General features: G+C 38.0%; 1 long non-coding RNA gene across 1 annotated transcript; it reads right to left on the minus strand.

Annotated features, from left to right (window-relative positions):
• Positions 1-8,590: 8,590 nt before the first annotated feature.
• Positions 8,591-9,935, minus strand: LOC130085257 (uncharacterized). The gene is made up of 3 exons (XR_008807125.1): positions 9,888-9,935; positions 8,847-8,889; positions 8,591-8,656 (listed from the first exon to the last, which is right to left on the minus strand). It is a non-coding gene; the product is annotated as an uncharacterized LOC130085257 (long non-coding RNA).
• Between the last annotated feature and the right edge of the window lie 5,498 nt (positions 9,936-15,433).

Raw genomic sequence — 15,433 nt, forward strand, 5'->3', positions numbered from 1 at the left:
AATAAACATTAATTTAACAACATTAAATGTAACATAAAACTCTAATGTACATAACTGATAAGAAAAGAACTAAGAAAACTAAGAAGAAACAGTTATTTCAACAAAAATACATCAAATGTGAAGTGTCACACAGGGAATTGTGGGAATGTCAATTTACGGTTTTTCACTGTAAATTATACAATGAGTTGTTCTTTTTCACTTTCAAAAACTGTAAATTTAACGGTATTTTACAGTAAAATTACATTAAATGTACCGTTAGATCTATCACAGTTATTTACCGTATATAGTAAGGAAACTTTCTGTTAACCAATTAACAGTTTTTCACTGTAGCATTTTTACAGTCTTTTACCGTTAAAATCACGATCATTTTTTAGTGTCGATTTTTTTTTTACAGAAAACCCTTACACCCTTATGCTTTTTTTAAAGCCCTCTTATGATAGTTTGTAGCTTGTAGTGTGCTACTTTTTTTATTTTTTTTCAAAACAGTTGCTAAATTAGATTTTAGCTGTAGTTTCAAAGTAGCTTCCAAATGAATGCATAATATATTGGGTAATATATTAATTATATTTGATAATTAAATTCTGTAATCACTGAATCAAATTTACTTTGAATGATTATTGTCAGCAATTTTACATCCCTATTAGCCACTGGTTCTTGTTGTTGGTGTTAGTTTGTAATTGCTTTGTGACTGATTAACTGTGGACAGTTAATCAGTGTTCTTCAGTTGTCTCTACCAGGTCAGTTAAGAGTGTCTAAATCAAGAAGAAAATCTCCAGCATTCCTTCCAGCACTTTCAGTAGGCTACATCTGCGCTTTCCCCAAAAACCCTGGACATATGTTGCGTCCAACCGATTCCCAGCGTGAACCTGATCCTAAAGTGACACGTGAAAACACCACACTGCTCCAAATAGAAGCCACTCTGCTCTCTAAACACAACTTTTCACTTAATTAAATCACTGATTTACAGTGTTCTCCTCTCTAGCGGAATCACACACTCCTTCCGCCCAGCCCCCCTCATCACCCCTCCCCACTCTCACCCTGAAATATTCATGTTGAAAAGAACACATTTATCCAGGCTGCTAACATCATGTCATTGCTGCTATTGTCTGATGTCAACCTCTTAATTATAGCTTCTGATAGCGATACAGTATTTCCTTCATTTCTGTTCATTGCTCAACCTCTGCTGTCCCCCCGCTAAAGGTGATTAGCGACATTTTATGTCATATCGTTCGTCTGTTTGACAGCCAGCGCAAGTGAACTGGATTAGATTGGACGGCCAAATGAGATAGGCCTGAATCAAATTAAAACTGCAGAGATTATACAATCTTTTAATTATGCTAGCTCCGTTCAGACAAGGAATATTACCTCTGTGTCTTTCTTTTCTTGTAACCTGATGTAAATTGACCATTTAAAAGTCTGCGTTCATTCATAAAGTAACATTTTCTGTGGTTTGAGGAATGTGCTGCCACGCAATTAAACAGAAGTGATCATATAAATGCCATGTTTTGTGAAATAGCTAGCAAAAAAAAACATATAATATCTTCAGACGCGAGGTTATGTCATGTCTCAGTGTAGAAATGATGCAACTGATGCTCTTCATACATGAAACCAGTCCTGAAGTGACAGTCTTTCAAGATCCCCCATGATCCAACATCCCAACAGTACAACCTGTCAGCCCTAAACATGAGGAGTAAAGGGGAAAACTTAGCGATACTTTGACCTTGATGATAGTGTGGCAGTCATCCGTGAAGAACCTTGTTCCACCCGGAGGAGATGGAGATATTTAGGTCCATGTACCTAAGCCCATTTAGGCGTTGCTAGCATCGGCTCAAGCTAAAGTAAAGGACTGTTTCAGGAGATGCGATGGGCTTGCGGGAGACAGGTACTCCCAGAGCAGAAGAGGTCACCATGGGCAGGTTTAGGAAATATTTATGTCTCAAATCAACTGGTTTTTTGCACTAATATAGTCAAGCATGAAAGTCACTGCAGTGTTCACTTAAGGGTTAGCTAATGCTAGCTAGATTTTTCTGTCAATTATGGTCAGCTTAATGTTTATCTCTGTCCAAGAGAAGATATTTTGAAGAATGTTTAATCTTGTGCATGAAATGAGTCAATCAATTATATTTATAATGTATATTTATGTTCAAAATTTGCAGTATGGATCAAGTGATTTAGTACCACTAGTCAGCAAAAAACACTTTTCAAAATATGTCATACAGAATTGGAACCACATCAGGGTAAGTAAATGTATTTAAGTATTTATTTGATGAGTATTGTATTTGATGTCATGTAAATCTGTTTTAAACATTAGGAAGGTGTTAGAGTGCAATAATTTTTGCATTTTTTCTCTTGAATTGCATGTCAATTGGGTTATATCTCACAGATATCTGGTCAGGGTTTGAGGTTGCGTGTCATGTTTGGACTAATGCACTCTGACATCAGATTTCATAAAAACTGCAGAACCCTCTTTAACATCTTAATTATTCATGTTGGTGAAAACATGTTACACAAAAAAGCAAGATTAGAGCATTCACTCCATGATAAAACAGCTCCCCTCGATTGAGCTAAAGTGTTCACAGAGACCAGAGTAAGTTCAAACAGATTCAAGTCTATGAAAGCGTGATCTCCATTAAATATTCAGGCTATTTTGACAAGTCTGTAATGTTGGGTTTGTGTACTAAGAGAAAGATGTCATAACGTCGAGCCCTTCATTTCATTTAGCAATGAGAAGTTTGGACTAGCTGGTTTAGGGGGACAATTTAAAGGGACAGGACCCAAACATTTTTAATTTGTCATCATTTACTGATCCTTAAGTTGTTCCAAACCTGCATGAATTTCTTTCTTCTGTTGAACACAAAAGAATATATTTTGAAGAATGTCGGTAAGCAAAGACTTGATGTGCCCCATTGACTTATAGTATGGGGAAAAAATACTATTGAAGTCAATGGAGCCCATCAACTGTTTGGTTACTGACATTCTTCTAAATATCTACTTTTCTGTTCAACAGAACAGGTTTCAAACAACTTGAGTTTGAGTAAATGATGACAGAATTTAATTTTTTTGGTAAACTATCCTTTTAATGCTTTTACAATTACTAAAACTATTAAAAAAATTAACAAATATTAGTAATTCAAGAACGATAGCAACTATGGTATGGGCTGAACTTAAAGGTATGTATGTTTAAATTTGTTTGCACTGTTCATTTGTTTGAAGATAGGAATCATGAGACGAGGCCCCGGCCACACGTAGTAGGGTGACCAGACGTCCCGTTTTTCCCGGGACAGTCCCGTATTTCAACTCTAATTTTAGTGTCCCAACTTATTATGAAAAAATCATGTTTTGTCCCGCATTTCATCGTAAATATATATATATTTTCATATATTATAGGTTTCGTTTTTGAAAGGCTGCGTGAATATGTATGTAATGTTCAAAACTGTCGTGTAGCGCGCGCACGACAGAGGGAGAGAGCGAGAGACCTTGCGTGTGTGTGCTAGAATACGCATTAAGCCCCGTTCCCACTACACGCGACCAAGCGACGCGATACCATTCATTTCAATGGTGAGCGGGCGACTTCCGGCGACACGCGCAACAGCGACCGTTGGCGACTAGATGGGGCGTGTCTAGCGACGCGACAAAGTTGAGAAATTTTTAACTTTATGCAAATGAAGAGCGATTTTCGCGAGCGACAACCAATAGGAGTGGAGCGCACGTGATCCTTCTCCTCAGCCCCTGGGCCTGCAGTGATGGATAGCAAGAAAGCTGATTCGCTGTCTTTTGGATGTCATACTAGTCAACCAGTAGTGGGAACGCCCACTAGCGACCTCATCGCTGGCGACTTGCAGCGACAAAGTCGCGTGTAGTGTGAACGGGGCTTAATACGTACTCAAAACCGTGTAGCGCGCACACGGGAGAGAGCGAGAGACCTTGCGTGTGTGTGCTAGAGTACGCATTACTCTAGCACCACCACCAACCCAGGCACAAATCAAGGACAATCAAGGACAACCCAGACAAATCAAGTCTCACCCTACATGTTTTCTTGTTCGAGAAGCCATTTTACTTGGAAATACATAACAATAGGGAAGAAAAGACTATTGCAACTTCTGTTTCATGACAACTTTAAATTTAAGAATAATATAATTAGCTCATACGGACATGAAGGGGTAGTTGATGGAGGTATCTTATACTTGAATGTCCCGTTAAATTTGTCTCCTCTGTTTAGTCGTAAAGAACTTATCCATTTTATTATCACCAGTTAAACCCTTTTAAGTTGCAGTAGGAGGAAAATTACCAGCTTCTAATGGATTTAAAGAGCATTTAAGTGAGTAAGATACAAACATTCCTGTTTTAGCCTTCTTCTGTTTGCAGCATTAATGATTAGTGTTCTTTCGGTGTGTTTTGAATCTCCAGTAGATAGATTGAGGATGTTGTGTCAAAGCACCCTCATCGCTTTATTCTCACATTCACCTCCTATGTCTCCCAGTTCTGAGTTATTTCCTCCCTGCCACCTAATTAAGATTATCTTTAATTTGCAGGATTACAATTAATAGCTTGCTGCAGGTAAGTGATTAAGAGTTACCTGGTAATGACCCCAGGAGGCTAAATACAGAAGGAGGAGAAATGATGACAGCTCCTCAAGCCCAGCACGTCAGGCCACAATTTAAGATGGCCGATTTGGAACGCTCCCCATGAGCCAGCAACACAATGGAGGAGTACACTTTCCCGGTCTGTAATTAAGGTCCATTGAGTGAAATTACCTTCTGATAATTACCGGGTAGTTGTCAGCGTTTGTTATAGCGTGGTGAGTCTCTGTCTTTCTCGCCTGGAGGCTGGACCGGGTTGGGCCTGGTAGCCATCACCTCATGTTGGTGCTCTCTTGAGGGAAGGGGCTGTGCGTGTCGGAAATGTGCCGGGATGATGATGATGAGGAGATGAGTGCTCAAGTAGCACGGAAGAAATTTAGGAATTAACAGGAACTCTGGACCTCATTGTGGAGAGGATGGATTTTGGTGATTATATATCTATCTATCCGTCTAATGCAAATTATACATTTGTTAGTGTAATTATACGTTGGTTACAGTGTGCCAAGTGTAATTATACATTTGTTAGTGTATTAATGTTTGTTACAATGTAATTACACATTTGTTACAGTGTAAGTATACATTTACAGTGTGATTGTTTATTACAGTGTAATTATACAAAGGTATTGATTCAGTTGAAGAAATGTAGCGAATCTTTTGAAAAAAGTAGCGATTCATTACGAAAAAAGAAGCGATTCCATTTGAAAAAAGTAGTAATTCATTACGAAAAAAGTAGCGATTCTTTTTAAAAAAGTAACGATTCTTTTGGAAAAGTAGCAATTCTTTTTGGAAAAAGTAGCGATTCTTTTTGAAAAAGTAGCGATTCTTTTTTGAAAAAGTAGCAATTCTTTTTGAAAAAGTAGCGATTCTTTTTGAAAAAAGTAGCGATTCTTTTTGAAAAAGTAGCGATTCTTTTTGAAAAAAGTAGCGATTCTTTTGGAAAAAAAGTAGCAATTCTTTTTGAAAAAGTAGCGATTCTTTTTTTTTAAAGTAGCCATTCTTTTTGAAAAAGTAGCGATTCTTTTTGAAAAAAGTGGCGATTCTTTTTGAAAAAGTAGCGATTCTTTTCTGAAAAAGTAGCCATTCTTTTTGATAAAGTAGCAATTCTTTTTGAAAAAGCAATTCTTTTTGAAAAAGAAGCCATTATACATCGCTACTTATACATTTGTTACATTGTTATTATACACTTATTACAATGTAATTATACATTTATTACAGTGTTACTATACATTTATTACAATGTAATTATACATTTATTACAGTGTTATTATACATTTATTACAATGTAATTATACGTTTTTTACAGTGTTATACATTTGTTACATTGTTATTATACACTTATTACAATGTAATTATACATTAGTTACATTATTATTATACTTTTTTACATTATAATTATATTAGTGTATTATAGTTTTTTACGCTATATATGAGACATGCAGCGATTCATTTTGAGAAAAGTAGCGATTCATTTTGAGAAAAGTAGCGATTCATTCGAAAAAAGTAGCAATCTTTTTTAAAAAGTAGCGATTCTTTTTTTAAAAATAGCGATTCTTTTCGAAAAAAGTAGCGATTCATTTTGAAAAAAGTAACGATTCTTTTCGAAAAATGTAGCGATTCATTTTGAAAAAGTAGTGATTCTTTTTGAGAAATGTAGCGATTTTTTTCGAAAAAAGTAGCGATTCTTTTTTGAAAATGTAGCGATTCATTTTGAAAAAAGTAGCGATTCTTTTAAAAAAAGTCATGATTCTTTTCGAGAAATGTAGCGATTCTTTTCAAGGTTGTAATTATACATTTGTTACAGTCTTATTTTACATTTATTTCAATGTAATTATACATTATTACAATGTAATTATACATTTATTACAGTGTTACTATACATTTGTTAAATTGTTATTATACATTATTACAATATAATTATAAGTTTATTACAGTGTTATTATACATTTGTTACATTGTTATTATACATTTATTACAATATAATTATAAGTTTATTACAATGTAATTATACGTTTATTACAATGTAACAATATATTTATTACAGTGTTATTATACATTAGATACATTATTATTATACTTTTTTACATTATAATTATATTACAGGGTTTATTACACTGTTTTTTACGCTATGCATGAGACATGTAGCGTTTCTTCATTTTGAGAAATGTAGCGATTCATTTGAAAAAGCAGCGATTCTTTTCGAAAAAAGTAGCAATTCTTTTCGTGAAATGTAGCGATTCTTTTCAAGGTTGTAATTAGACATTTGTTACAGTCTTATTTTACATTTATTACAATGTAATTATACGTTTTTTACAATGTAATTATACGTTTATTAAAATGTACTTATATGTTTATTACAATAGTTATTATACATTTACACTAACTATTCATTTATTACATTGTAACTATACATTTATTACATTGTAACTATTAGGGGTGTAACGGTACATGTATTCGTATTAAACCGTTTCATACGAGGCTTCGGTTCGGTACGCATACAAAACGAATGCTTCCTTGGACCATTTTTCCTGCCGACAAAATCCGCGACGGCGCGACAGCGCGACCACCACAGCGTTGCACAACATCAAATGGCAAAGGTAATGAAAGCGGAACGAAACTGCGCTACTAATTATATTGTGCTTCACGGACCGTTTATCAGTTTGGACCAGCAACATCTGTGCAGCGTGAGCCGATCTTGATCAAGCGACACTTTTACTACACAGCGCTAAGAGATCCAGTGAAGAAAAGATTTGAATTCGCCACACTGTTAACAATTTTCTTGTATTTTTACAGTACAGTACTGGCAGCAAGGTTGCCAGCAAGGTACTGTATTTCGATTTACAGTAACTGTACTGTAATTCAATTTACAGTACACACGAACAGTACTGTAAACTACAAAACAGTATTGTACTGTATTTTTACAGTATTTTGTCATTTTTGTCTACTTCTGTTGTAATTTATACGATATTGTACTGTAATATCTATATTGATATATTGATGCATTATTGCAAAACATTGTAATTTTCAAATTACTAATGATATTATAACTATATAATATGTAGTTATTACAGTATATAAATCTATAGGTAATAATATTATAATGCAACTTCAGAATAACTGCAAATCAAAAGACAATCCAAACAATGTTCTTGTCAAAAAAAATTTTTATTGATCAATTACACTATTAAAACCATGTATGGTGAACGCATTTAAGAGAGAGGTTGAGAAACTGCATGACTTGCAGCTGTAGCTGGACATACTTAAAGGGATACTCTACTGGTTTTTCATATTAAACTATGTTATTCCCTTAACTAAGACGAGTTGATACATACCTCTCTCGTCTCAGTGCGTGCACTAAATCGCTGTCTTGCGGCGAAACTTTGTTAGATCTTATCTCAGCCCTGTTCATTCAATACGGGCCAAGAAGAGAAGCGACCAAACACCTCCACGTTTTCCCTATTTAAATACAGTTACACGAGTAGTGTGACTCGACCTAGGACGGTGACACAAAATAAAACGTTGTGCTTTTCTAAGCGTGTAAAATGGATAACTATATTGTATGGCAGAATACCATAGCAAGTGCTTGAGAGCACTTCGACTCTGCACAGTAATATCATCACTCGTGAAAAGTCCTCTCCCCCCGCTCCCTCTCATTTCAACGGGAGCGGACTTTTCACGAGAGATGATATTACTGCGCCGAGTCGAAGTGCTCTCAAGCACTTGCTATGGTATTCTGCCATACAATATAGATATCCATTTTACACGCTTAGAAAATTTTGTGTCACCGTCCTAGGTCGAGTCATACTACTCGTGTAACTGTATTTAAATAGGGAAAACGTGGAGTTGTTTGGTCGCTTCTCTTCTTGGCACGTATTGAATGAACAGGGCTGAGATAAGATCTAACAAAGTTTCGCCGCAAGACAGCGATTTAGTGCACGCACTGAGACGAGAGAGGTATGTATCAACTCGTCTTAGTTAAGGGAATAACATAGTTTAATATGAAAAACCAGTAGAGTATCCCTTTAAAAACTTGGCTGGGATTTTGAGGTGGTACTGGAACCTTGGACCGATGACCAAAACTGAAAAAGACATGACACACAAAAACACATGACAAAATCTGTTAGCCACAGCACCAAAGATGAGCAGACAGACAGTGGAAGAGAGAAAATTCTGTAGAAATAACAAAAACAGCCACAAAAAAAAAAAAAGGAATCTTTAGATTTTAAAACTTTAAGTTTAAAACATTGTATTAACATGGCTAATACTTACATAAAACTCCTTCCCAGGCTGCAAATTGTCCCACACTGTAGAGCTGTAAGAAATCAAAATAAATAGTATTCAGTTAACGGTTATGTGTTTCTTGTTAAGGAAATATCTCATAAATCTGCTTACAATACATCTAAGTTAGGTTAATAAAAAAAAAGCTTCACTTGGCCTCTCTAAATATTCTAACTTGATTTTTTGGCATGCAGTTTACTTGTCTTTGTTGCCTAATAGATCATTAACTCTATAGTTTGAACTCTGATAGTTTGAAGTTTTTCAACAATTTAGGCCTACACCTTTATTTATATTTTTAATTATTATAATAATCAATATAACTGGGTCTCCTGCCTAAATAGAAATGAAGTAAAAGGCTAAACTGGTACCAATAGCCAATCTCTCTAGCCCATCTCTCTAAGCCCAAATAAATCACCCATTTTGCGTTGCAAAGGAAAGTGCAGTATTTTTAAGCCTTATTTTCCCGCGTCTTATTTTGTGTCTAAACGACTTCAATTTGGTCCAGTATTGATCATAAAATCATTAAGTTCGTCATTCGGGAAACGGACTGCAAATATAGCAGTTTGATCAAAATGTATAACGTTATGTCTATTATAACTGCTTGTTTTTACCACTGACAGGCTCGGGTGTTCCCTACAGAGATAGGCCTAACAGTTAACGTTAGACTAACATGTCAAATGCATTAATTTAATCTCGCAGACCATCGTAAAACACATTTAATTAAAACTCGACAGAAACAAAATAAAACTCACAAAAGACCATCTCGATTTGTCTTTCCACCGTTCCAACAATCACCAAATCTGTTTTTGTCGAAATAAACCTTAAGGTAATGTTAATTTACGGAGTTATAATGTTGAATTTGAAAATGTCAGGACAAGCAGTGAAAGAGCAGATAACGTTAACAAACTTAACAGTGTTTTTGCAACCGTCGCTGGCTAAACTTCCACTGTCATTTCACATTAAAAGCTATGTAGGCTACACACTATAGCGTAAAATCCTAAAACCTTATTATAAAATTCAAAATTAACTTACCAAATTTCCAGATATCCGCAGAGTGAGATATCCGCGCTGAGTGAGTGAACTGCCGCAGTTCTCCTCTGACGTCAGTCAGGCGGCGCGCGCGCGCTCTGTTTACAGCAACCCTGTATATTTGCCTGGCATGTTACAGCCAGGTTACAGCTAGGTTACAACAACACTAAAATGTACTGTAAAATGTTCCCGCTCAAACAAAATTACCCAGAATGCAATGCAAATTACAGTATTTTACTGTAATATAGAACTGCAGTATTGTACTGTAGGTTTTTACAGTACTGTGCTGCTAAATCTACAGCGAAAGTTAACAGTGCACTGAAGTAATAACATCGCTGCGAGATCTAGTGAGAAGCATTCACATTTCTCCGTTATTAACCGCAGATCACTATTAGATAAAACAGCGCTGACGTGGAAACCAGGAGAAACATTGTGCCGTGAATTATCTAGTTATAGGCTTTAAGTCCACAGATCAGCAACATTCAGCATGGATTATATGTAACACTAACTGTAACCATGGAAGTTTGGCTGGAATAGTGAAATGCTTTCAAGTACTTCACACATCTTTTTCCAGCACTGCAAAACTCAAATATTATCTAATATTATATATATAAATATAGGCCTATATTTAAATGTTATTTTTAATGTGATGACCAAAACATTATTTGTTCATCCTTCAAAGATTACCCCCATTTATAAACCTGAAAGTTTCAAGATGTAGGAAAACTCAAACTTATTTAAAAATATATTTTTCTTTTAATAAATAGGAAATTTCTCTGGCATTTCTTACTTTTTGCTGTATCGAAAATGTACCGAAACGTGACACTACTGTATCGTATCGAACCAAACTGTGAATTTTGTGAACCGTTACACCCCTAGTAACTATACATTTATTACACTGTAATACACCTTCATACTACAAAGTTTATTACACTGTAATTTTACACTACTTCATTTGAAAAAAGTGATTCTTTTTGAGAGATGTAGCGATTCTTTTTGAAAAAATGTAGCGATTCTTTAAAAGAAATGTAACGATTCTTTTCAAGAAATGTAACGATTCTTTTCAAGAAATGCAGCGATTCTTTACGAGAAATGTAGCGATTTTTTTGTTGAAATGTAGCGATTCATTTGAAAAAAATTAGCGATTCTTTTCGAGAAATGTAGCAATTATTTTTTAGAAATGTAGCGATTATTCTTAAGTATAAGAATACTTATACTTATACTAAATACGCTATTTAGGCAGGACTTAAATATTCTGTTGCTTCCGAAGAGCAGTACTAAAGTCAAGTCAAGTCAAGTCACCTTCATTTATAAAGCGCTTTTAACAGTATGGATTGTTTCAAAGCAGCTTTACAGTTATAATAGAAATCACCGTAACAATTGTTTAGGCTTTACAACAGCATTAGGATAAAGTTATTGTCCAGCTAAAGTTAGTTTTGATTGATTCACTACCGTTGCGAAGATCATTAGTTATTAACTTAGCCGCTAACATGAAAAAAAACTCGTAACGTGCTCCGGCCGTCCATCCACACAGAACAGAACATTGGGCAGTTTAACTGCTCAGGACAAACAAGGGACTCAAGAAAAAAAAACATTACAAAAAAAACAAAAAAAAAACACATCATGGATCATCCCGGTAATGACACACAGAATTAACAATCAAGGGTACGTTAAATTTTGAACAGAGTCATTTTCATAAATTCAGCTATTTTTTTTATTGTCTTGAGGACTATAAAATATTTTTTTGTAAAACATATTTTATTTAAACTATCTTATTCAGGACAGTACTAAATAAAAAATAACGGTCCCACTTTATATTAAGTGGCTTAAATTGAATTAAATTTAAATTGAAACTGCGAATTGAAAATACACCCAATGGACGTCAATTTCTCCACGTTTTTACGCTCCCATGAGGTTTTTTTTGCGCATTTATAGGTCACCTGGCGTAGATGACGTGGTATGTTTGGAAAGAATATGAGACAGAGTTCTCTATTAAATTCATAAAAGACAAAAGAATTACAGGAATACTGGATTCTTAACCTCAAAGAAATGCCACAATCAAGACCTTGAATCCGATATGAGGGAGAAACAACCAGAAACACCAGCTGCTCCAAGTATAAGGGTATTTCCTTACCATTAATGCTTGGATAACACGCATACATTTCATTCCATTAATAATAATGGCCAGTGCAGTGGCTGGGATATACGTAAACCTACCAACATCCGTCGCCATGATTTTTGGAATGACTTATCACGAGAGGAAAAAATGGCGTTAACATCGCATAACATCGTTTAATGGAAACGCCGTCATTTCGCAGTAGTTTTTTGACGACATTTAGAAGAAAAAAATCGCAAAAGTTTTGCGTAAATCTGTAATGGAAACGCGCCTACTGTTGACCCTTCTCTTACACCTTAACCCAAGGGGTTCACAAACTTTCAAGAAGCACTGTATGTATTTATGTATGTATATATATATATATATATATATATATATATATATATAGAGAGAGAGAGAGAGAGAGAGAGAGAGAGAGAAAGAAAGAGAGAGATCAATTTGTATGTCCTCTCTTAAAACTAGACTACACTACTTTTAAAAGAAGTACTACTAAGTGTTCTTAGTAGTACTACAAGTTAAGTCTTTAGGACTAGCACAGGTGGAACCCCTCAAAAAGGTGCTCAGAGAAAGGCTGACTCCCTGCATGAGTGCCACCAAGCCAAATGACCAAAAATTGTGTTTTCATGCAGTGCAGTATATATACAGTAAGAGTTTCTGTCCTATGTATAATGCATAGTCAAAGTGCTTTTAGATGGGCATGTGGAGGCCCAAAGAGAGCCGACCTTTCAGGCAGGACGATTCAGAGGAGGAAAGGTTAAAAACTCACGCTTAATTGAACCCAGCCAGAGTGGCACTAAATTTGGTCAGCAGCAGGACAGAAGGTATGTCTGCAAGAGATGAGACGGCCCTGTGAGAAGCCCTCCGATCATATTCCTCATGTTCATACTGAGATAGAAATTACATACATTTCATTACAACTGTATTATGTCGGTTAATTGTGTAAACAGGTTCAGGTTAGTGCCAATAGTTCAACCCTAACTTTACTCAGTCATAAAGATGTAAATTCATTTAGTACAATCATTAATCAATCAAGTTCAACGTAAAGTCACAAGTGACTGATGTATTTGGATCTCGCCTGAGAGCCCAATCATCTTCGAGTGTTAACAAAACAAGCCAATGCACATTGACGAGTGAGATTTGCATCGCAAGCCACTCCCCGTATATTCGGGTATATCAGGCAGCATGCAACACTCACACAGTTAAGCTTTCGCTTCGGAGCCGAGCAGTCATCTGATTACTAACTCTGTCAATCATCGTTCGTGTTGAGAACAAGAGGGAAGAAGTTCTGGTGTAATGGCGTGATCAGGGGTGGTCGCAATCTAAAAAAAAAAAAGAGTATTTGCACAATACCTGTGCAGCAACCTTTTACCCTGTGCTGAGCAACCTTTTACCCTGTGCACTTCAGCACTGAAAGAGCATTTTCCTAAAAGAGCAAACACGAGTGTGACATTTTTAAGATGTCATTTCATCCATGTGTTTCTGGATGCGGTCGTTTCCTGGCCCCATCTGACTGCTATGATCACTGCCTCACGTGTTTGGGCTGCAAGCCAGCTGAGGTAGTGTTCATTGATGAGTCTTTTACCCACTGTGGGAAGATGACCATCACGATGGTTTCACTGCCCCGCAGAGGACTACTTAAGTTAATACACAGGGTGATCTGAGGGTAAGAGTAGGAGCTCTCCCGCTGGGCCAGTCCCCGTGGCCCTCACAGTCCTCTTTCACATCGCAGCCTGTAGAGCTTCCGGGTGAGGCTACTGTTCCTTCTCATGTGGGACCTAGCGTCTTATTCGGGGCTCCCACGGAGGACCAAATGTCAATCAATGCATCGGAAGGCAGGCTGGAGATCTCTGGGGATGAAGACTTGGCTTCGTTGCCCCCTTCTGGGAGAGTAGCGTTGTTCGAGCCTGACCCAGAGTTGACTGCCATGCTTTCCTGGGCAACCGCAAACGTCAGGAACAAGTGAACCCTCCACCTTGTCCTGAACGCTCGCGGTTGGATGATTGGTTTCTCGGCATGGGGCATGCTAAACACTAGTGTCCTTGCCTGGTTCCTTTCTTCCTGGAGGAGCATCAGGAGGTCACAAAGTCATGGAAGGATCCTTTTTCTGCCCAAAACCGCTCAGCTGACTCCTCCACTCTCATTACCCTCGTAATTATGCCCGCAAAGTCCTGCCATCTGGTGGGGTCACCCGCGCCTCCCATCCAAGCCTTACAGTGCAGCTGGACAGGCTGCTTCCTCCCGGCACGCTATGGCCCTCCAGCAGGTAGACCAGGCCAAAGCACTCAAAGAACTGCACAAGAGTTGATGCAGGAACTATGGACAGCGACGGACCTCACCCAACAGGCCAGGAAAGTCACTGCGTGGTCCCTCGGGCAGACAATGTCCACACTAGTGGTCCAGGAACGCCATCTCTGGCTGAACCTGGCAGAGATGAAGGAAGTCAACAAAATTCACTTTCTTGACTCCCCCATTTCCCAGGCAAGCATCTTAGGCGAAGCTGTCGAGATTTTTGCCCAGCAGTTCTCGGCAGAACAGAAGCAGACAGAGGCAATTAAACACATCCTACCACCACCCGCCCGCCCGCCTGGGGTTGTGCCCCTGCCTGCTCGTCGCCGAGGGCATCCCCCTGCAGCATCTATATCTGCTCCGGTGCGGCCAAAGCAGCAACCTTCACCCAGGCTGCAATGTCGAGTTGGCAGCAGGAAGGCCACGCGGCCCGGCTTAGCTGCTGCTCCAAGCGGTCCTCCATGCAGTCTTCCAAACGGTCCTCCACGCAGTCCTCCAAGCGGTCCTCCAAGCAGTCCTCCAAGCGCTCCCCCAAGCAGTCCTCCAAGCGGTTGGTGAAATGACACCCCTGAGATGGGTGACCCAGAGTTGGAGGGAGCTGCTCTTCAGGAAACGGTGGATGCATTGCTTCTTCCCTCGGAGGTTGGCAGAGCGGAGAATATTTTGTTTGTTAAAAAAATAGATATTTCTGTTCTCACTGTCAGCGGTACCCAAATTTGAAATAAAAAGAGCAGTTTCCTCAATCTATGGGTCACGAGAGGCAGTTTGACAGCGGGCAACACTATGCTTTGCTGCCCTCTTCTTTTGCCAGTAGGCAGGAGTTTGCGGTTCAACGACGCTACGCCTCCTCACGCATCTCCAGCCACTCTCTTGCGGTAACCGTGGAGCCAGGTAAGTGTTACACCACACTCACGACCTCTACTACAGAATGGACGCAATACAGCCGGTCCCTACAGCCTACATGAGGTCAGGGTTTTACAACCCATACTTCATAGTATCAAAGAAAGGCGTGAGTTACGGCCGATCTTCGTGTCTTGAATCGGGCCCTTCACATGCCATTTATCCTTCCATTCAAGATGCTAATGCAGAAACGCATCCTCGCATGCATTCGCCCCCAAGATTGGTTTGCAACAATCGACCTGAAGGA

This window comes from Rhinichthys klamathensis, unplaced genomic scaffold (genome assembly GCF_029890125.1).
Source record: "Rhinichthys klamathensis goyatoka isolate OS25496 unplaced genomic scaffold, OSU_Roscu_1.1 h1tg000076l_1, whole genome shotgun sequence".
Lineage (NCBI taxonomy): Eukaryota > Metazoa > Chordata > Actinopteri > Cypriniformes > Leuciscidae > Rhinichthys > Rhinichthys klamathensis.